Source organism: Panthera onca, chromosome C2 (assembly GCF_046562875.1).
Source record: "Panthera onca isolate mPanOnc1 chromosome C2, mPanOnc1 haplotype 2, whole genome shotgun sequence".
Lineage (NCBI taxonomy): Eukaryota > Metazoa > Chordata > Mammalia > Carnivora > Felidae > Panthera > Panthera onca.
In genome coordinates, this window is record NC_138347.1 from 27,775,044 (window position 1) to 27,799,097 (window position 24,054).

Here is a 24,054-nt window from a genome sequence, read left to right on the forward strand (position 1 = left end):
ATGGCGCTGTTCTCCTCCCTCCTCGACTCCTCCTCCCCTCCCCCAACCGCCGTCACCTCCCCCGCCCGGCGACTCCTCCCCCGCCGAGCCCCGCCCGCCGGCCTCCCTAACCCTATATTGTGACCCGCGGGGTGGCGGGGCGGGGCGGGGCTGACTCGAAGCCCCGCCCCCAGCCCGGCCCCGCCCCGCCTTGCGCGGCCCCAGCGCTCCCGGGGTGGGGCGAGGGCGCGCCCCGCGGGCTTTGCCTCGGAGCCGCCCCTGCGGCAGGTTGCGCGAAGCCTTCCCCTGGCTCTGCTAAGTTCCAAGCCGAGGCGAAGGGCAGCGTTCTCTCTGTACCCAGGACTTGTCGGTTCGCCAGCTTTCCGAACTCCTCCAAGACAAAACCTTTCCCTCTAGGTCTGGTAACGTCCCAAAACCGTGCTGAGTCCCTGAACCTCAGCTCCTTTCTATGTCTCCGGTCCTCTCCCCTAACCTTTCTAGGAATTTCGCAAGCAATAAACTTGCCCGAAGGGAAAAGGCAAGTGTGATTTAAGCAAAGGGCTGTCAGAAGTCCTTTTGCTGCAATGTACTTTTCTCCATAACAAATCATTACATAAATGAATATTGACATTCTCTGTCTACTTCATTCATTAAAGCATGTGCCAGTCTCTGGGAGGCTCTGGAGAAATGAGGTTTATTTCCCGAAGATTTGATAAAAATGAAATATGGTCTATACAACAGACAACATAACGAAAGTATCACTGCCCAGATGGTACATAATTCTAATATACCGGTTGCCAAACAATTAGCAATTAACCTTCCTGCATAGAATACTTGACTGTATATGGAATTGTAAGAAGAACTTAGCCTCGAGATAAGTTATCTCTATCCTCAAAAACATCTTGAGTTTCCCCAGCTAATCTGGAAATAGGAGGTGAGGATGCAGCAATAAGAGGGGCATAATAATCAGTGAATATTGTCACAAATGCAATACACTCATATGCAAATCCGGGTATAATTTTTAATCTGATGGCAAGAAAAGTAAGCGTAGAAAATGATCACTGAAATATTATCTGGTTTTATTTAATAATCATGGATCATAGTAGCCTTTGTAACAAATCTGTGCAGTTTACAACCGTCTTTACTCTGCACCTTGGATGTACTCAACCACCTTTTGAGATCTTTCCCTTGAGTCTTCATATTTATTTGCGCATTTGATTTTGACATATTACAAGTTTTATTTTGTTGATATCCTATGTTTTTTGCCAAAGGAATTTGAAAAGTTGTGAAATGGTTCGAAAACTAGAATGTTAGGAATAATGCAACAGTTCTGAGAGAATGCACTATTTTGTTATGAGAACACTGAGACCCAAAGAAGGTTATTTGGCAGAGAGAACATACTAGAGCCCATTTTACCTCATTTATAGCCCAAAGTGCTTTCCAACATGTCACCTTCACGTTTCTCTGTAATATGGATTTTTAAAAAAATAACTCGGTTCACGATTTATGACATTTGAATATAAAAAAGTAAAATTTAACATAAAAATCTAGTATTGTAGTTAAAAAAGAGAGAGAGAGAGATCGCCATATACTAAGTTTAGTTTCAAGAATTTGACAATAAATTTCCTCCGAGGGGCACCTGCATGGTTGGATAAGTGCTGGACTCTTGACTTCTACTCATGTCATGATCTTGCACTTCCAGAGATCCAGCCTGGCATCAGGTTCTGCTCTGACAATGCAGAGCCTGCTTGGTATTCTCTCTCTTCCTCTCTTTCTGCCCCACATATGCATGCACTCTCTCTCTCTCTCTCTCTCTCAAAATAAATAAAATAAACAAATAAACAAATATTCCTCTGAGTTAATTTTTTTAATTCCACAAAAATATTATTACCAGTGGTTACTAGATAATCATTAAATAAATCTTTATAGTCATACTTGCCCACTTTGATCATTTATTTCCAGCTTACTTCTGATGGTTTCCTACTGAAATTTTTTAAATCTCAATTGTTTTGTATGAAAAGAAAATTTCAAGTTTCCTTATAGACATTCTTTTTTAGAAAGCACATAATTGGAATGAATAGAGGACGAAAATTTGAAAATTTGAGATAAATATGCACATGTGATCCATTGCCAGATATCCAAATTCATTTTAACAATATGTCCCAATGTCAGTTTTTCTGTTCATGAGTCAGCCTCAATATATATAGTTGTCGGAATTATATAACCTAAGGATATTATTGAGTAATTCCTAACTTGTATTACTCTGGATTGTTGACACTCAGGTAAACACTTAAAGTGCCAGATTTCATTAAGATTAAAAATTTAGTTTTTAACACCAACTCTGTTTTTCTATGTGGGATCAAGATTATTTTTTTTAATGTTTATTTATTTTTGAGAGAGAGAGAGAGACAGAGAGAGACAGAGAGAGACAGAGAGAGACAGAGAGAGAGAGAGAGAGAGAGAAAATGAATGGGGGAGGGGCAGAGAAAGAAGGGGACAGAGGTTCCAAAGCCGGCTCTGCACTAACAGCCTGATGTGGGGCTCAGACTCATGAACTATGAGATCATGACCTGAGCAGAAGTCAGAGGTTTAACCAACTGAGCCATTCAGGTGCTTTCAAGATGATGTTTCTAACAATATTCAGTATTGTGCCTTGTGTGAACCAGGGAAACTGGTATTCTATTTTGACTATTTCTCTTTGTTTAGAAGGAGCCTGAAAATCCATTTCTGAACACCAAAAGTCTATTTTTTTTGAGAGAGAGGGAGAGGGAGAGAGAGAGAGAGAGACTGAGAGAGTGTGAGCAGGGGAGGGGCAGAAAATCCCAAGCAGGCTCAGCGGCCAGTGTGGAGAGACCAAATGTGGGGCTCAGACTCACGAAACCATGAGATCATGACCTGAGCCAAAATCAAGAGTCAGACTCTTAACAGACTAAGCCACCCAGGCACCTTTGCCAAAGCACATTTGTAAGACATGAGTAAGAGAAACATTCAATGCATAGTATAGACTTGAACTATTTCCATGACAAAAGAATGGTTTGTAAATCTCCTCTTGAGGAAAATCAGAATTATTTTCCTTCTTTAGGTGTATTGACATTGACATTTACATTCTGGGATGATTTTATTTCCACCAATTAGGGAACCGTATATAATCATTGAAAGAGGAGGTTTCTATAATGTCACAATGGTACCATTCATTGATGAGGTGTTCATGCATTAGAACCTGTAAGAGTACTATCTGCCTAATACATGCACAATTAAATGCTTATTGAATTAAATGGGAAGTCATGAAGGAAAGAAAGCAAGTTTATCTATGCTTTTGCAGAGAATGGCTAACTCTAACTTCTCATTCCAACTGGACAGCTCTGGTGTCCTGGCAGCCATATTGTTTTATTTGACAAAGTGTATCAATATTGGTATCTCCAGCTGGTAGTGGGGCCTCACACACTGAGAGTCTCCAGATGTTGCTTCTTTGGTCAGCATGCTCATTTTCTAGGGCAGATATAACAAAATACCATACACCAGGTGGATTCAACAAGAGAAATTTATTCTCTCACAGAGGCTGGAAGTCAAAGATTGAGATGTCAGCAGGGTTGGTTTCTCCTGCAGCCTCTTTCCTGGGCTTGTAGATGCCACCCTCTTCCTGCCTCTTCATGTATTGTTGATCCACTGTGTACACACTCCTCTGGTGTCTGTTCTTCTTTTTATAAAGACACAGTCATATTGGATTAGGACCCAGTCTAATAGCCTTATCTCAACCACCTCTTTAAAGAATTTACTCCCAAATACAGTTATATTCTAAGGTACTAGGGATTGGAACTTCAACATATGAATTTGGGGGGGGGGGGACACACTTAGCCCATAACGGTCATATTCAATCTATTTCAGTTAATCCTACACTTCATACCTATGTACTATCAAATATCCTTTTTCCTGCTCCATCCCATAACCCCTTAGATCAGTAAGAAATGTGTTAAAACATTTAAGGATAGTAACTCCACATTTTCTGTCAATATTCACACTTCCAGTTGGAATAGTTTTGGGGGAAAAGTTCTGTGAATTGAAAAAGGAATCTAATCTAATGTGAACTGTTTCTTTGTAAGATCTACTTTGAAAATAAGGTCTACATGGAGAAAAAGCTATTCTTTATCAACTGAAAGACAGCACAAAAGTACAGATTTCTTGCATGAATCACTTGCTCCCTTTACTTTAAATAAGTCCCAAAGCATACTCTGACACTGCAAATGCCGTAGAGTTCCCAGACCCTTCCTCATTTCTTGCCTTTCTTCTGCTTCTGTGGTGGTAGTCACACATTTTCCTGAAGTTACCCTATAAGGTATGCGGACAGAGAAAAGTATGGAGTCAAAAGTGATTACTGTCACTCCTTAAGACCTCTATCCCCTGTATTCAGAGCACATGATTGCTACATATATACAAATCCCAAAGAACAACTCAGTGACAGATAGTTCTGTAATCTTGGGCAAATTGCTTAAACCTTCAACATAATCCTTGCCTATTTGCTTTCAGTACACATTCCTTGCATTTCTATTGCTTTTCTCTGAATCACAGAAAAGACTATCCTTGAATGTCCCATGCTCTGAGGTCAGCTGGCTTCAGAATGGATTTAGCATAGTTGGAGGATTGGAGGGTGAGAGAATAAGAGAACTCACGCTATTTCTCTTTCTTCTTCTCCCTCTTCCCTTGGGTTGCTTCTCCTTGGGCTGTAGATCTTTGGTGGACCCAGCTCACATCAAACTGTTCTACCCTGTCTCAAGGTCCTCCTGGTGAGGCAGGTCCCTGAGCTCTGGAAATCTTGTCTCCTTCCATCACCCCTCCAAATTAAGAGTCATAATGATTTCTTGCTGTTGCCAAACTGGTTTAACTCCCTGTCCCTGTTTGGCTTTTTAGTTCTTTCATTACCTATATAACCAATTCTTTGGATTAAGTATCCCTTGATTTAAACATTTAAAGAGTATTCCGTTTTTCTGACATGAATTTTACTGACATATGTTCTCTGGGTCAGTTCTGTCATCTACAAAATGAGAATAATAATTTAGGGCTATTTTGATGATTAAATGCATAAGTACATATAAAGTATTTAAAACAGAGTAAGGCACAAAGTGAGTGAATAATAAATGTAAGTTCATGCTTTTATTATTATTATTATTATTATTATTATTATTATTATTATTAGTTTTGCTTTTATTATTATTATTAGGCCTTCCTTGTGACCTATAAATTGAAAAGTGAAAACCATTAGGTGAGCACCAAGAATTAGTCAGCTGGGGTTGAATATTCTTAGTCTAGAAAAACGATACATGAAGCAGAATTAAGAGAGGGCAGTTAACCAAATCTTACAGTCTAAGAAGGGACTGTTCCATTGCCATTTCTCTAATGATTTCATATCAAATCATGTACAGAAGAACTTGTTTAGTTATTCATAGGCAGCTACTTTACTACTGATTTTAGACCCTTGGTGAGTATTTGTGTTCTTTTTTGGATGGTTGAAAAGACACAAATTTCAAGTGTAATACCTTTAATTTTAAAAAATACATACTAAAGATATGGCAAATCAAAAATATATTTTTGGATGAACAAAGCTATTAGCAAGTAAAAACACAACAAAATGAAAAACTTAAATATTAGGCAAAAATGCTACTCATTTTTGGATTCTGCACAATGACATTCATACTGAATGAGTGCTCAATAAGTGTAATTTAAATGAATTTATAAACAACAATGAAAACAAAATTTTAAAATCTCCGTTCATGCTTTCAGGCTTTCAGGAAATGCTTTTAGTATATTTAGTCTATCTGATATCATTTTATAAAATGAGATATATAAACAATAATCTCTTATCTCAATATATTAATTTGGTCTGTTTTTCATCAAGAACAACATATGGAATTTTTTTATGTGAAGGTAAATTATTTTGTTCTGTTCAAATCTACCATAGTTTTCAGTTTGGGTAAGCATATTATAAACATCCATAATTCTATGGAAATACTGACTGGGAATAAATGTAAAAACAAATAGGGTAGCACATTTTACAATTAGATTCTACTGGTTCTGATTTCAGAACCTTTGCTCTAAGACTGGTTGTACTGTCAGGTGAGTTGGAATGGCTAGTCGAGGCCTTCTATTTTGAGGGGACTATGGGAAACAGTCTATTAGAGCCAATTAATACTTTTTCTATACTTACTATGTGCCAAGACCCATACTAAGCACTTCACACTTCAAACAACTTTTATAACAACCCCATGATGTTGAAATTACTACACTCCTTTCACAGAGGAAGAAGCTGTGGTTTATTAAGTAAATTGCCCAAGGACACACAACCAAAACATGTTAAACCGGTATGAACCCAGATAGGAGATCTGACTTCAAATCTCTTGCACTATGGACCAACCATTTTCTAAGTGTGGTTGATAGATTCCTGGAGGTACTCAAAACCTTTTCAGGGGCTGTCAAGATTCTCCATTTTCCAACTATATTTCTGTGTGTTTCCTCTTCTGCTTCAACACAGACAGTATATGGTAACACATAGAATGCAGAAGCAGATTAGAGAATTCTGTTGTCTTCTGTTAAACCAGACATTACAGATATGCAAAAATGTAAAACAGTTTCATTATTCTCACTAATCATTTTTGTTTTGAAAAATGTGTTTTTGTAAAAGTAATATTTACATTAAAATGTAATGGGCTTCTTGTTTTTATGTGAAATAATAAATAAATATGTTTGAAAATTCTCAGTTTTAACTTCCAATACCATAAAGAGTAATTAGATATAATTTACAGATGTAAAACCTCACTGAGGTCCTCAATAATTTTTAAAAGTGTAAAGCAGCCCTAGGATCAAAAATGTTGAGAGTCACTGCTTTAGATTTCCATTGTCATCAGTCATTTTGCAAGAACTAGTAATAAAACTGATCTGACAGCTTTTTGTGTCTCTTAGGTATCATGTATCATCATTGTGATCCTTCAAGAAATTGAGGTAGAAATAAATTGAATCAAAATGTCTTCCTTATCCAAGTACCATTCAAAAGCTAGTGTATCTCTAGGTTTAAATATTACCATGTAGAAAAATAGAGCCCTAGAAATGTGTGAAATGCAAAATGAAAAAATGAAGGATCCGTTGTTGAAAGGATCAAAGATGAATTATTGGAAAGTGCTCTGAAGATGGTAAAAAACAATTCAAATGCATACTGTTTTAAGTTAGTATAATATTTTGGTAGTAATGAAATGATGTATTTTCGTAGTAATGAAATGATGGAAGTTAGGAATTGGCTTTGAGATAACCAGAGTGCTATTTAATAAATATAATTTTATTGCACTAACATAACATATTACTATATTATAACTAGCATAATATAATAAATATAATAACTTTACATGTAAGTGCCCTACCATAGATAAGTCACTTGAATATACAGTGTGTCTCTTTTGACTTCCATTACCTATGCTATGAGACACTGCAGGACATATTCTATATTCATTTTACAAATGTAGAAATCTAGTCTCAGAGTGGTTGAATGATTTACTAAAAGTTAACTGCAAGTATATGGTTGTGTTAAAACTTGTACCCAGAGTAATACCTCAGCAAATATTTATTGAATTAAAAAATAAAGGGGCGCCTGGGTGGCTTGGACAGTTAAGCGTCCGACTTCGGCTCAGGTCATGATCTCACGGTCCGTGAGTTCGAGCCCGGCGTCGGGCTCTGTGCTGACAGCTCAGAGCCTGGAGCCTAGTTCAGATTCTGTGTCTCCCTCTCTCTCTGCCCCTCCCCTGTTCATGCTCTGTCTCTCTCTGTCTCAAAAATAAATAAAAACGTTAAAAAAAAATAAAATAAAAAAATAAAAACATCGGATCTTTTAACTTCTAGTCCAGTCTTAGCTCAGGGGAATGTATTTTGCAACACTGCCTCATTTGCCAACATTATTCAAAATGAATTCAAAAAAGGCACTTTATGGTATTCATTTACCGCTCATTTATGCATATCTTTGTCAGGAGAGCAATAATAGATGAAGATGATATGCATTCTTTTATTAAGGGCTTATATTCAATCCTCAAATTTACTTTTTTCCATCTTCAAAGAGTAAGGGATGTAATGCTAACTCTTTTTCACTTGGCATGTGAGGATTAACTTCTAAAAACCAGGAACACATGCACACATACATACACACACATGGCTTTCACTGGAATTTCAAAAAGCATGATAATTGCCAAATAAAGGGGAGTTTGGTATACATCTTGTTTACGACAAGTCCACTTAAGACAAACCAATGATCCCACCCTACTGGCTGTTTAGAATTTCAGTACCATGGACAAAGATGGAAAGAAAACAAATAATCTCTACCCCCAAAAAGCTTTTAGCCTGATGGAGAGTCAGCTATAAATACAACCTCATGGTAATGAGGGAACTAGGAATAGAATTAACCTAACTCTTCCCAAATAAGATGATCCTTACTCTGACAAATTCACAATCTGATGAGGAAATCAGGAACATGAGATGTTAATAAGCAAATGTATTTACAAATTACTGGAAGTCAGAGGAAGGAGAAATGGACTCAGTGTGAGAAAATAAAGCAAGGTTTCACAGAGGTGACATTTGATATAGGTGTTGGAGGAAAATGTATGAAGTAAAAGTAACTGACAGCAGGGTCCTCAGGTCCCAGCCTACTAAAAACTTAATCTTTACCTTTGCCTCATAGAAACTTGAAGGGAGGGGTGCCTGGTTGGCTCAGTCAGTTGAGTGTTTGACTCTTAGTTTCAGCTCAGGTCATTGTCCCAAGGTCATGGGATCTAGCCCATGTTGGGCTCCGTGCAGAGCATGGAACCTGCTTGAAATTCTCTCTCTCTCTTCCTCTGCCCCTCTCCTAAGTACTCTCTCTCTCCCTAAAATAAAAAAAATAAAAATAAAATAAAGTAAAAGATCATGAACCTGTTGTATTTGTTTTAATCCAATTACCTGCATGTGATGAGCAGGAAGTCCTGTTGCCATAGTCTCTATAACAGTTAGGCTAGTGAATAGGGGATACGGACGGGAGGTGGGGATACCCATAAGAATGGGAATCCTACTTTTTAAACATTGCAGAACCTTTATGTCACTTAAATGGATCACCCATAGCTGTGCATATGAATAACAATTTCTGGGAAGACAAGAAGTCTCCAGAACCATCTTGTGTTCATCTCCTTCTTTATGTAACTATCGCCAAAAGTGGCCATATACTTGGATATTAAATAATCTTATTGTGATGTTTTAAAATTCTCTGACTTCATTTCCAGTCTTTCTTGAAACTCTTATCTGCTTCTTATTTTCATCAACAATACAATCAAACTAAGCCTATTTCTTGAAAATGCCAACACTTTGTATTGGAGGTATTAGGGGTTATGTTTTGGGGGAAAGGCAGCCCACTATCCAAACCCTATGTTTAGGCAATTGGTTATTGTGTCTTGGTGAGAGGTAAGGCCCCACCTACTGCCACAGAAACCAAAAATGCCAGATACTTGTTCTCTCAGAGCCATAGAAACTCTGCCAATCACTTGCTCCCCCAGGCTCACTGAATCTCTAGCTAGTGAAGCAAAGAAAGAGACAATTTAGAATTCTTACTAATGGTGGGAGTGGTGGGGGGAATGGGAAGGTGGTGGTGGTGAGGGTTTCATGAGTGGTGCCTAGGATCGAGCCAAGGATGTACCAACGCACAGCACTGGCTTGAAGGTCATCTCTTTAACTGGAGTTATAGGCTCCCCCGCACCTCGGGTCCTGTTCATTTTCCAAGCTGAATTCTCTATTCTACCTTTTATTCTGTCAGCTGCCAAGTAGGTTTCCAACACACTTTTTTTCTTAAAGGCAGAATTGATTTCTGTCACTTATAACAAGAAACCCTGACTGGCCCAGTTTCCTCTAAGTAACAGAATGTATAATGTAATTGCATCTTGTAGTACTTCTAATTGGAAAATTTCTATGAGAAATGCATTTTAAGAATTTCTTAACAATTGTTAAGTGACATGTGATGGCATCCCAAAGGAAGAATGTCTTAATGGTTGAATATGAAGAAAGATACATTAATTTGAGATGTTCACATGGACTCCCAAGCCCAAGGGGATAAACTTTCACTACACTTTGCAATTCCAATGCTTGCTAATTATAACCAAAACATTGCTTGTTCATGGATACAACTCATTCCCAGTTGGGAACAGTCAGAGGAGGGACTAAAACTAGGAGATAGGAAGAGTAGTGTCTTAGCAGGATTGAACATAAAAAGAACCAGGGTACTACAAAAAAAGGAATTCATCCACTAATTTATTCATTCAAAGAACATTCACAGAGTGTTTATGTCTAAGTGAAGGAAAACACAAAGAGAACCAGCTTTCAAGAAGAGTCCAGCTTTCAAGGAGTGTATGAAAATAGAGACATGTAAAAATCTTATTGTGATGATACAAGGATGTCATAGTTACCTATAATATTCTATAGGTTTGTGCATTCGTTTTCAATACTGCATAAATTACCACAAACTCAGTGGCTTAAAATAACTCATTCATATTATCTCACATTTTCTGTGAGTATAGGCTGGCTTACCTGGGCCTTATGCTCAGGGTCCCACATAGCTACAATCAAGGAGTCACCAGGATCTGGGTCTCAACTGGGATTGAGGCCATCTACCAAGCTGACATGGCTGTTGGCAGAATACATTTCCTTGCAGCTGTAAAGCCTCAGCAGTTTTCCTCTTCCAGATCAGTAAGAAAGAGAGAGGCTCTAACCCTCTCTAACAGGTTTCATGTGATTAGGTCTGGAGGTTGCCAGAGTAGAGGTGGGTGGGGGATGGGTAAAAAAAGATAGGAAAAAAAACCACACACACACTTTCAAAGTATTTCAACAGATTGAATACACTGGTAAAAATCTTCTGTGTGCCTTAGGCTCTACCAACATTGAAAGGGGGCAGTTCTGTCCTGGAGCCACACTGATTTAATCAAATTCCATCTAACCCACATTCTCTTTATCTTTACCTACCAATCTAAGTTTGCAATTTGTTTTTGTTTTTGTTTTTTGTTTTGTTATTTAAAATACAGAATTCTTACCAGACTGGCAAATACACTGGGACTTTTGTCCTAAAGACTTAGTAAATAAGTAACCTTCATAAAATTCTAGCCTTCTTATAACTTCCACTTTTGATTTGTCTGAACAGTTGACAGAATTGCAAAGGATTTTGTTTGCAAATATTCAAACTTCAAACTCCAAAGACTCTAATCTATATGTGTAATGGTGATATATTAACTTATTATCAAAGATACGCAAAAGAAAAATAAAAGTAAACTTACATACATACCGATGACTACCAATTTGGATATGAAAAGAGTTTTACTTTCCTCTTGAAATTTGTATTTTTTAAAAAGCATATAACTAAAGTTTTAAGAAGAGTCATTTTAATTTTCCAACTAGATTTATTGTTTGTTCATCAAGAAATAAATTTTATTGGAGCAAAATTAATGTGGAAAATATTTTACATTGAATGGACTGAAATGATCATACAAACACACACACATAGATCAAAAAGCCTCATATCTGAGAATCCCCAACTTATAGTGAGTAACATTGGAACAGTAAAATAGTTTCCATCTTACTTTAGTTAGAATTTACCCAGCACGAGCACTTTGCTGCTTAAATATTTATTAACGTGTTTAAATATTAAATAGAAAACCTCTCTGATGCTAGACGTGCACTAAAACAAATTGAAATTGTTTTCTGTGTTTCAATATTGATATTCTCTTTGGGAACAACTGAGAAAAATAAAACTTAATGACAAAAAGTTGCACTCAGGGATGTTCTCAAAGCCATAAATAAGATATATACACTATATTTAGATTGATAACTAAAAATCCAGGGAATTTTACATATTCTTATCCCTGAACTCAGCTAAATAAAAACTTAGTGCACTTCTTCATTCTTAAATTAGGTTGTGGAATGCAAGTAAAATGTACATGGGTGGGAATTATTGTCTTCTATCTGGAAGTAGAAAGATTTTTCAGACATTTTGTTTTTATTTTTTGATATTTTGGTCCTTCCTGAACATCATATTTGAGAGTATATTCTGCCTGTATTTTGTAACACAAGTAGCATTTATCAGATTTACAAAGTTAAGTAGTTTCCTTTTATATTATGGATAAAATAGCATATTAATTATTGCTCATTTTCCACATTTTAATTTTTGTTTGCTAATTCTATTCTTAAGGTGATAAACGGATATTTTTCTCTTTTCTTTATATCTTTTTGAATAACCAGCCAGTGTCCCAAATGTAATCATAAATTTGAGTCATACAACGAATGTGAATAAATCACAGGGCTAGAAATAGATTTTTCCCATGTCACCAAAATTCAAAAAGAATTCTAGCAATCTCAAAGTTTTAATTCAGGTCTATGCTAATTCCAGAGTATAAGTGGTCTGTTCTGCATTAATTTATTGCCTTAACTTAGACTGTTCTCATTTTTAAGAGATAGTGATAAGTTTTCGCAATATTCTTGTGCTGTGAGACATTCCATTTTAGTGACATACATTCAAACACAAATGTATGCCCTATTTTTTAGAATGGGACTTATTTTATAAGCCTTCCTTATTGCTTATCAATTGCCTCGACATCCTAACCATATTTTTAAAATTTAAATTGATTTTTGTAACACAAGGGAAATATTGCCTATCAGTTTGATACTATGTTAGATCATTAATGACCCTTCTAGAAGACAGCTACCAGCTAAGTATCATATGTTTTTGTATATACATATATACATATGCCAATTTTATAAACACTCTGATAGTGGGAAAGTTAACTTTATTTTCTTAATAAGTTAACACTATAGCTGGAGATGTATGGAATTATTCTTAATTAAGAATAATTCTATTTGTCAACAGAATAGAGATTTTCAGGAATTTTTTTTTAATTGGAACTCATTCACAGGTTGTTGTTTCTTTTCTTTTTTGAGAATTTAGAGAGCCATCTCAGACTTTATGAAGTAGTTGAAAATCACACTTATATCCTGTAATACACTAGTGATGCGAGTTCTAATTAAACTATTAACGTTGTATACTTACCCAAGACACTTTAAAAATAGAATACAAGAATGAAAAAAAAAAAAAAAAACCTATGACACATTGACTCCTCTCAAGCAGTTATGCCTTAATGCAGACTATACACTTAAACTACTTTTCCTTTATAAAAGTCTGTAGTCATTTAAGTATGGAAATAAACATCCAAATGAATATTTATCCAAAGATTCATAGGATATTTACATTAGCCATGCAGTGGCTGAGGTTCAAGAGTAAAGTAGGACAGGGTGGCCTGGGTGGCTCAGTTGGTTAAGCGACTGACTTCAGCTCAAGTCATAACCTCATGGTTCGTGAGTTCGAGCCCCACGTCAAGCTCTGCACTGACAACTTGGAGCCTGGAGCCTGCTTCGGTTTCTGTGTCTCCCTCTCTCTCTGCCCCTCCCCCACTCATTCTCTCTCTCTCTCTCTCTCTCTCTCTCTCTCAAATATAAACATTAAAAAAAAAAAGTAAAGTAGGACAACAGTCTTCGCTGTCCAAAAGCTTAGTTTCTACTAGAGTTAAAACACTGATAAATACAAAGTGAGGATAGATGCAATGGAATGAATATGTTCAGGGTAACAAAAACAGAAGTGATCACTTCTAAGGGGGCAGATCAATGCAATGCACTGAATGTTTGTGTCCCCCACCTCCCAAATTTGTACGTTGATACCTTAATCCTACTTGTAATGGTATTAGGAAGAAGAGGCCTTTGAGAAGTGATTAGGTCATGAGGGCAGAGACCTCATGAATTGAACTAATCCTCATGAATGGATTAGTGCTCTTACAAAAGGGACCTCAGAGGGCTCTCTTACTCTCTTTCAACCATAAGGTACAATGAGAAGTCAGCAGTCTGAACCTGGAAGAAGGCTCTCCTCAGAACCTGACCATGCTGTCACCCTGACCTTGCACTTCCATCATTGACAGTGGTGATTAAATGAATGTCTCTTGTTTATGCCACCCAGTCTATGACTTTGTTGCAGCAGCCAAAACAGACCAAGGCTAAGTAAAGTCTTGGTAATAGCAATGACACATTGTATCCCAGAGGGATGTAAAGTGCTCCCAGTTGGATGGACAGAACAGCACCATCAAATAGCACAGAAACTTGAAGCATCGGGGTCTTCTGGGTCAAGAGTGCTGTTTGGCAGGATGCAGGATGGTGGAATAAGAAGAGTAGAGGAGGGGTTAAGGCCGGCAAGGCTGGTAGAGGCCAAGTAATACAGAGCTCTTCACTATGCAAAGAAGGTTAAACTTGTAAGACTTTCTGTTGTCTGTTACTTGTTTTCAATATTTTTAGAACTACTTCTAGAATTTGAGCTACTTTTCCTGAGGAATACATGTGGAAAGCCAATTTATGAAATTATATATAAGTGAGACTTCTCTGATTGAGCGTAAGGTACTGAGAGTCACCATAGTGATACAAAAAACCTATTTCAAATGCTGGCCACATAAATACGTACATTCAAAGAGCAGGCACCTTGTCTTTTCAACCTTGAAGATGGCATGTCCACTCAGCCCTTTGCCAACAGGATAAAGGCTTTTATTCCTAGTTCTATAAAAAACATGAAGTAGAACTGCAAGGGAGGAGAATGTAGCCATATGGAGAAGGTGTCTATTGTTATTTTAGACATCTCTACCCCCACCTGGGAAGAGACCTGCTTTTGTTCGAAAGGGTCCTGAGAATGAGGTTGGATGCAGTGGCTAGTGAAATGAGCTAGGAAATGCATTACCCCCCCCCCCTTTTTTTTTTTAATTCTCCAGTTTATGTTTTCCTCAGGTTATTGAAACTTGGGATTGGAGTTGATGTTAGGTACAAAACAGTGGCTTGCTAGACATTTTGTGAAAGAAGAAAGGAGGAAAGAAAGAAGAGTGGGGGAAAACTATTTGGGAAGAAAGCATTTGAGAAAGAGAAACATGGACACTTATGTCTAATGAAGATTTTGCTCAAGTGTCTGCAGTGTAGTATGTGACATGGTGCATTCTCAGCAAAACCTTAGTAAACCATCCATTTCTCATTATTGTTTGACAGAGTTTTGAGTGTTTTGTGAGAGAACCAACAACATGCTGAAGACAGCTCCCAGGTAGATGAGGAGCCAAGGGTGAGGCTGGCCAGGAAGCTTCCATGAGTGAGTTTTGGAAGACAGAGTGATTTACAGTTTATTCTGAAACCCACCCCTTCCTCCAATATTCACTTAGAAGATACATGTCACATTAACTCACTGTTAAGGTTGTGATATCCATTAGAGTTATAATGGCATCTGATCCCCAGGTTTCCTTGCTACTTGGACTCCTAGTCATAGCTGCTTTTACCTCTTCCTCCTGCTTGGCTAGCAACTGGTACTAAATTCATACCAAGAATGAACAACCATGAAGTTGCCAGGAGTCATTGTGAACATCAGTCCCTCAGATCCTCTTTAGGAGCTATAAAATTCACCCACCCTAAGAACTGATTAGAATAATAACAAATAGGGATACGAGCTCATATTTCCCCTGGCCAGAAAACTTTCAGCTTCTTAATTTCCTGTCTTAACTGTGTTGAGAGCAACAGATGCCAGACTGAGGACAAATGATGAAGCAGCCATAAAAAGGAGGAGACTTACCTCAGCTCCATGGGGCTCCCCATCTTCAGAGCATATGTATATAGCATTCACCTTCCTTCACCCCTTCAGTGAAAAGTAAAGGAGAAAAGTATTGGGATTGTTATTTGTGTTTTTGTCAGGCTCACGAAAAGAAGAGACAACTGATGTTTCTGAAGAAGAAAGAATGAGCCAACTTCTGATATAGGGGAGCAATATGATGGTTAAAAGCCCAGACTCAAAGACAGTGCTTTTCAAACATGAATGAACATATACATCACCTGGGAATCTTAAAAAAAGTTAAATTCTGATGAGTAGGACTAGAATGGAGGCAGAGGATCTGCATTTCTAATAACATTACCAGTGAAACAATTCTGCTGGTCCAAGGATCCCATGTTGAGTGACAAAATTCTAGACTCAAATTGCCTGTGTTCAAGTCCTTGTTCCAGATTGCACCAAGCTATGACCTTGGGTAATTTGACATCCACACTTTCCTCATCTGTAAAATGGGAATGATAGTATTACCTACCTCCATGGGTTGTTATAAAAGTTAAAAGAGTTAATATAAAGGCACAGAGAAGGGTGTCTGGCACATGGTAGGTGTCAATAAATATTTGGTGAATGATAGCCAACTTACGGAAACAACCCAAATGGCTATCAATAGATGAATGGATAAAAAAAGATGTGGTATACATTTACAATTGAGGAGTAAAATGGTGAATACCGGGGGGGGGGGAGATGGGGGGGATAATATTGACAGTATTTAAGGGTGCAAAGTTGTAATGAGTAGTAAAGAAGCCATAGAGATCTACTGTGCACAGTAATATGCCATAAACCTTAAATTTACAAATTATTGCAGGTAAAATTTATCAAATAAAAAAATATTTGGTGGACAAATTACTTAGCAACAGGATAGTAGTGAAAAGCGTCTGTGACTTGAAACCCAACTCTTTTATGTCTTTCCAAAAGATTCGTCTGCTCTGGTAGCTTCTAACTTGGTATCATTCGTTGTTGGTTGTCTTTGAGTCAACTCTGTAGAATCCTAATTAGGGCTCAAAAGAACAAATGGGAAGCCTCTGTAGAAGCTAGAGGAGTTTTGGTGTTTTTGTTGTTGTTGTTTGTTTGTTTGTTTGTTTTTTTGCACCTGAGGTAGAACATAATCAGATTTGTGTTTAAAAAATCACTCAGAGAGAAGATGGGATACAGATAGTAGGTCTTGGACAAAATGGGGCTGGGGAGATAAGCTTACAGACTCAGACTGGAGAAGTGACAAATGACCCTGAGATTAGGGCAGTGGAGAGAATTGGGAAGGGAAACAATACGTACATGATTAAGGAGGTTGACTTGGCAAGACAAAGCATTAGTGGGCACAACTGAAGTTCAGGGAGAAGTGTGGGAAAGGCTTTCAGTTTCCTAGCTTGGGTAAGAAGACAAATACCTGTAACCATTTGTAGAGACAGAAAGTAAAGGTAGAGGAAATACATCATAAAGGGGATGAATAAAGCAGGAAGAGAATACGATGGCACCAAGATTGATTTGGGACACTATGAAAGTGGCTGTGGTGCTAGGTAACTACAGGCAATTAGTAATTCAGGCCTAGAACTGGGGAGGCACACATGTTGATCATACAGAATTGCAAGTCATCTGTATTTTGTGTATTAAGGCTCTGAAGTCTACTCTGGAAAGCAAGAGCTATAAGAGGTGGACAAAAAAAGGATGCCATGAAAGAGACTGAGAAAGAAGAGAGAGGTCAGCAAGTCAAAAGAGAGGTACAGCAGAAGACTGGGGAGGAGAGTGTTTTAGTGATAAGGGAATGGTCAATAGGTCCCGATTTCACAAAACAACATCTACTATCCCAGAAACCAGTTCTTCCTTCATGACTCTTCTGTGTTGCCACTGGGCCCAATGTCCTGAAACACATTTTTCATTATGCCATGTTTATTCTTTACTTTACAAGGTATTTTTTTAGCTTGGAAATGTATTTTGTTTAGGAACATAAGCACATGTATCTAAAGTGTTAAGAAATGCATGACGATAATAGATACTAAATTTAAGATGATAATTACCTCTGCAGAGGGTGGAACAGTTATTATTAGGGAAGGAAGCACAGGGGTTTCAACTGTATTGATAACGTTTAATTCTTAAGCTAGGTAACAGGGTCATAGATTTAAGGTCCTGCATACTTAATACAAAAAAAAAAAAAAACTATGCAAGAAATACCTTGTAATGATAGCAATCTGATATTCATCCTGAAAATTTTAAGGTCTTCTCAGTTTGGGATCTCTGTCTCATCTTATTTCCCACAATTCCTTACCCTATTTTCCTCTGGATCCATCTTTTCTCTGCATCATCTAAAAAGGTCATTATCTAGTACATTTCTTTGTCTTCTTTCAGTCATAGTGTTCTCCTGCCAGACTGGGTCTCCACTTAGGTATTACCCTCCAAAATCCTTTGTTGCTGATTCTTCCATGGGAAATGAACTCCTTGTCCTCTAAAATCTTGTGTGTGTGTGTGTGTGTGTGTGTGTGTGTGTGTGTGTGTGACATTCTCATCTATCACTTTCTTATTTTTCTTTTTTTTTTAAATTTTTTTTTTTTTTTGAGACAGAGAGAGACAGAGCATGAATGGGGGAGGGTCAGAGAGAGGGAGGCATAGAATCCGAAACAGGCTCCAGGCTCCAAGCTGTCAGCACAGAGCCCGACGCGGGGCTCAAACCCACGGACCGTGAGATCATTACCAGAGCCAAAGTCAGCAGCCCAACCAACTGAGCCACCCAGGCGCCCCTCATCTATCACTTTCAAGTCTATCTGCATGATATTTTTCTTATTGTATTGTTCAATAATTCTAATCTTGATTACACATTAAAATTATCTGGGGACCTCCCAAAAATATTGGTACTTGGACCCCAACTCAACAGGACCCACTTCAAACAGGCCTGACTGAAATTTTTTTAAAAAGCTTCTAAGGTAATTCTAACATACAGTTATAGCCTGATTATGCCCTAAAGACAGGGCAACCTCTTCTTAGCCACTTCATCACCGGCACAGAATTTTACATATAAGAGAAGTGAAATATGAGCATGTGAAATATGTAAATATGAGCTCAAATGCCAATTTCAGTCAATGGAAGTAGGAAAAGCTACTAATCTTAAACTGATACACTATTCTTTATCTGATGTTACAATATATGTTTAAAAAATACACTTAGCAGTAGTTTGACCTTCAATGTTTCAACATAATGAATATTTGGAAACAAGTTACCGAAATTTGCAAACATGAATAGCAGGACTGAAATTGAACACTGACCGAAGGATGTTAAACATTTGAATCAAGGAGACAGGGCCATTAATAAGAGCTTTTAGTTTCAATGTTTGACAACTGATCCTTAATCCCAGAAAGGATCAAAGCAGCAGAGGACAAGTGTAAAGGATACAGCATGAAGAATGTAGGGCATTTGGGGAAAGAATGACAATGCAAATATGTTAAAGAAATTTGGTCAGCATGCTATAAAATAGTGGGAAAATGTAGGATCCTATTCTAATTCTCCTAATTAAAGCATAACTGCCTGTAACTTGTGTATTGCATTGATCCTTAGAGACAAATTGTATTTAAATGTCTAAAATTGTTTCATCTATGCTAGTTGTGTTAAAGTATATGCTTCTATTTGCAAAAGTCTTGACAGCAAGAGTTAGATGATTATTTATATCATTGACATCCCATCAGAAAAGGAATACATTTTTAATGTTTATTTATTTTTATTTTGAGAGATGGGGGGGAGAGAGAGAGAGAGAGAGAGAGAGAGAGAGAGCTCTAGCAGGGTAGAAAAAGAGAGAAATAGAGAGAATCCCAAGCAGGCTCTGCACTGTCAATGCAGAGCCCAATGTGTCACTCAACCTCACCAACCATGAGATCATGACCTGAGCCAAAAACAAGTTGGATGCTTAACCAACTGAGCCACCCAAGGCTCCCCAAGACTATTTTTAAATCCAAGTTTCCAAAAGGAAAGTGAGTAAATATACTGGGCAACTTTTAATGTCTCTTTCATCCCTTAGATTCTTTAAATTATTTCTATTGATCTATCTTTGAGCTCACTGATTCTTTCCTCATTCATGTCACATCGGCAAATGAGCCCATAGAAGTCATTCTTCATGTATGCCACAGTATTTTTTATTCTTGCATTTCTTTTTTATTTCTTCTTAGGTTTGCCATGTCTCTGTTTATATTACCTCTCTGCTCTTGCATGTTGTCTATTTTTTTCCATTAGGGCCACTAGGATATTAATCAGTTATTTTATTTTATTGAAAAATTTTTGAGTTTTTAAAGTGCTCCATTGGAACTAAATATCCTGCCATTTAACCATATTTTAAAACCTAAAAAACTTTTAAAAAGCTGTCAGTGTTAGGAGCACCTGGGTAGCTCAGTCAATTAAGTATCCGACTCTTTTTAAAAGTTTTTAAATGTTTATTTATTTTTGAGAGAGAGAGAGAGAGAGAGAGAGAGAGAGAGACACAGAATCCGAAGCAGGCTCCAGGCTCTAAGCTGTCAGCACAGAGGCTCAAACTCACGGACTGTGAGATCATGTTCTGAGCCAAGTCAGAGGCATAACTGACTGAGACACCCATCATCTGATTCTTGATTTTGGCTCAGGTCATGATCTCGCAGTTTGTGAGATCAAGCCCCATGTTGGGCTCTGTGCTGAGTGTAGACCCTGCTTGGGATTCTCTTTCTCCCTTTCTCTCTGCTTCCCCTGCTCATGCTCTCTTACTTTCTTTCTCTCTCTCTCAAAATAAATAAATAAACATTAAAAATAAATTAAAAAATAAACTTAAAAAATTTTTTTAAGAAAACTTTATTTTCTGCCCACATTTTTCCATTTTATTCTTGAGAATCTGTGGATGAACAACTTAAGACCACTCAGTGGTTGTTCCCATCCATTCAGTGGCCTGAGCAGCGGGGGCTGTGGACCAGTCCTCAGTGGCAGGCTGAGTGTTCCAGTCTTCAGTGAGTAACTTCTGGGTAGGCACAGAGAACACCTGCACGCTTTTGGATCAGCCTGTGACCTTGGGTAGCAGTAAACTTGGGAGGTAGAGCAGTCTGTTCACTCTGAAACTTTTCTTAGTTACATAGCCTTTTCAGCAGTGGCCTGCTCTTCCTTTTTAATCCCTTCTCAGGATTTCTGTAAAAGTGGAAATCGGGCATGACCTCCTATGGATGTTCATAGGAGATGGTGGCACGCATGTGTAGAACTTCCTGGGCCAGCCTCTGCCGCATCAGACCCACTGAGTACGGGATGGCAGCGTTCACATCGTGCAGAGGAGAGTCTGTGTTACGCTGAACAGGGACAGGCAGGTTAACATTAAGATGTGTCTGTGAGAGGCTGGTGATTAGCCCTGGGATCCTTTGCTACCAGAAGCGTCAGCTCCCAGAAGGCTGCCTGGACCTGGTCCCAGGTACCAGGAGGAAGTGGCCAGCACTAGGAGTGGCATTATCAAACTCCGGCACATCCTACCGACCAGTATCCTTAGACAGTAGGACACTGACATCAGCTGGGGTTTCAAAGGCAACAGTGGCATGAGCTGTCAGAAGCTTCTCTCAGGTTCTCTTCAGGTCATATAGATGCCATTACTTTTCCTTTTGTAGCTGTACTGTTCCATTTTGAAGTCAAGGTCACTGCCGCCTGAGTGGGTTCCTGCTGCAAGGAACTTGAGGACATCCCCCTCCTTCGTTTGCAGGACATCAAGGCCTCAGGATGTTGTGAAAGTTTCCCTTTAAGTTATGGCAGGAACCCAGAACAATGCTGTATGGACCCTTCTGTGGGTAGTGCAGAAAGGCTAATCATAGTTATTTTAAATTCTCTGCATGATAGTCCCTAAATCTGTGTCATATCTGAGGCTCGTTCTGACATTTGCTTTGTCATTTTAGACTGCTTTTTCTTGCTTCTGGTAGGCTTTGTAATTTTTTATTGAAAGGTGAATATGAAATGTACGAATAAAACTGAGGTAAATAGGCCATGAGTGTGAGGGTTTATGCTAATTTTTACTGTAGCTATGAGTGCTAGAAGCTTCCAATTCCTGTAATGTCTTTATTTCCCTTCTTGACATTGGCCTTCCCTAAGTATGTCACATCAGAGAGCCTGCTCTTTGTAGAACTTGCAGGTGCAATCCACTGTTATATCCACTAAATGTATGGTGCAGTGGGGATGGTGTGGGCAAGGGGGAGCATTCTATAATTTTAAAATTTCAGTGTTTTAGGGAGCCTTTGTCCTTGGACTATGACTTCCATGAGTTTTTCTCTAGTGGTATAGCTTCCCCTACCTACCACTCTGTACTCCCTTTTCTGGCTGCAGCTATACGAATCTATTTCCCTGAAGCCCTATCCCTGTTGACTATGTTTTGAGGGTCAAGGGAGTTTGGTTTGGTTGTGCTTTTGCCTCTTTAGGTGAAACAGAAAGCCTGGAGATGAATGGAGTGAAGGGAATTCCCTTCCGCCAGTTGGGCTAAAGCTCTGAAAAAGTCCTTTCCCCAGGAGAGTAGTCCTTCACTACGGTTAAAACTGCCAGGTTATTTCACAGTGGTTAGTCTTCCCTTTCCCCGGCCAGGGCCACAGCGATCTTTCTTGGATCTTCATGCTGAGAACCTAGTACAGGTATTAGAATCAAAGCCCATGAAAATATGAGACCCTCTGAAGTTGGCAATCCCCAGAAGTTTCTCACTCTTACCTTGGTCCATACTCAGCTTTCAGCCATTCACCAAAATTATCTTTACAGTGTTCCTACCAGTTTATGGCTCCTGTGGTTTCTGCTCCAGATCAGCAAGTGTCACCTTCGCCTCTCTGGATGAACCTGCCTGTTCAGATTTCTGGTTGGCAATTTGCCCTGAGACCTCAGTTCTCTGAAGAGCTCCAGGATACTCATGGATGTTCAATTTGTCCAGTTTTCTCATGTTGTAAGAACAGCAGTGACAAATTCCAAGTTTTTTATGTGTCAGAGCTGAAACCAGAAGCCTAAGTTATTTCTAATTGTATATTTCTAAACTTCTAGGCAAATGCAATTTAAGATTTTAAGTTTTCCATTGGAACTAAATATCTTGCCATTTAACCATATTTGAAAACCTAAAGAAAACTTAAAAAAAATTTACTGTGTATCTTTGAGAGAGAGACAGAGCATGAGTGGGGGAAGGGCAGAAAGAGAGGGAGACACAGAATCTGAAGCAGGCTCCAGGCTCTGAGCTGTCAGCACAGAGCCTGATGTGAGGCTCGAACTCATAAGCTGAGATATCATGACCTGAGCTGAAGTTGGACGCTCAACCGACTGAGACACCCAGGTGCCCCAAAACCTAAAAAAAAAAAAAAAAAAAAATTTAAAAGCTGTCAGTGTAGGGACACCTGGGTGGCTCATTCAGTTAAATATCCAACTCTTGATCTTGCCTCAGGTCATGATCTCCCAGTTCGCAAGTCTGGCTCCGCGCTGATAGTGTGGAGCCTGCTTGAAATCCTCTCCATCTCTCTCTATCTCTGCCCCTCCCCTGCTTGTGCTCTCACTCTCTCAAAACAAATTAAAAAAATAAATAAAAATTAAAAAGCTTACAGTGCTTAATATTAGTTGAAATTAATGCTTTGATTTTTGCCAATTTTTATTGTTGATAGTGAAAATTGTTTTTGTTTAGTTTATAAAACAATCACTTCTCAGTTAATAAATATAGCAATCCTAATCTGCCATTTCATGAAATCTTCCTCAGAGACTACATTATGAATACTACCGTATTAATTGAGTAATATTTATTCCCAATTTTTTGTCAGTTTATTTCAGGCATTAATGTGGTTTTTTTTTTTTTACATAAATCACATCTGAAACTTTGAGTTTGCATATCACCTTATATTTATGAAACTATTTGTACTGGTTTCTTAACCTAAAATATTTTTAAATTACATTTGGTGTCACAATCTCAGAGTTATTTTCATTAGTGAAGCTTCTCTGGAATAGAGGGAACATATTGTTACTGACAGGGTTCGGAACATACTACCCCAAAATATCGTACTTTGGCAGATTGAATATTTTAAGCTGAAAGAATGTGAGAAAGAGCATTTGCTGGAAGGATTCTCCCTGTTTTCCCTGAAGCAGGTCGTAAGACCCTCATGTGAGAGGTGCCTGCCCCCCACCCCAGAAGAAAAGTATCTTTATCTCTGAATGTGAGTGAGTGGGTCTTGATAACTTTCCCCCAGCTTACTATACTTAGCTCATACCCTTTTTGTCCTATCACATTTTCCCACAACTTGTCACTGCTCATCAAAACTAGCATAAAAACAGTCAAGATTAACTGCTTCTTTGGATCTTCACTTTCTCATGAAGGCTCCTTTGTCACATCAAACTTACATTAAATAAATGTCTATGCTTTTCTGTTGTTAGCCTGTCTTTTGTTATAGAGATCC

At 38.2% G+C, this 24,054-nt stretch overlaps 1 pseudogene; it reads right to left on the bottom strand.

The window, feature by feature from the left end:
• Window positions 1-20,531: 20,531 nt before the first annotated feature.
• On the bottom strand, window positions 20,532-22,355 carry LOC132684347 (small ribosomal subunit protein uS2B pseudogene; annotated as a pseudogene).
• Between the last annotated feature and the right edge of the window lie 1,699 nt (window positions 22,356-24,054).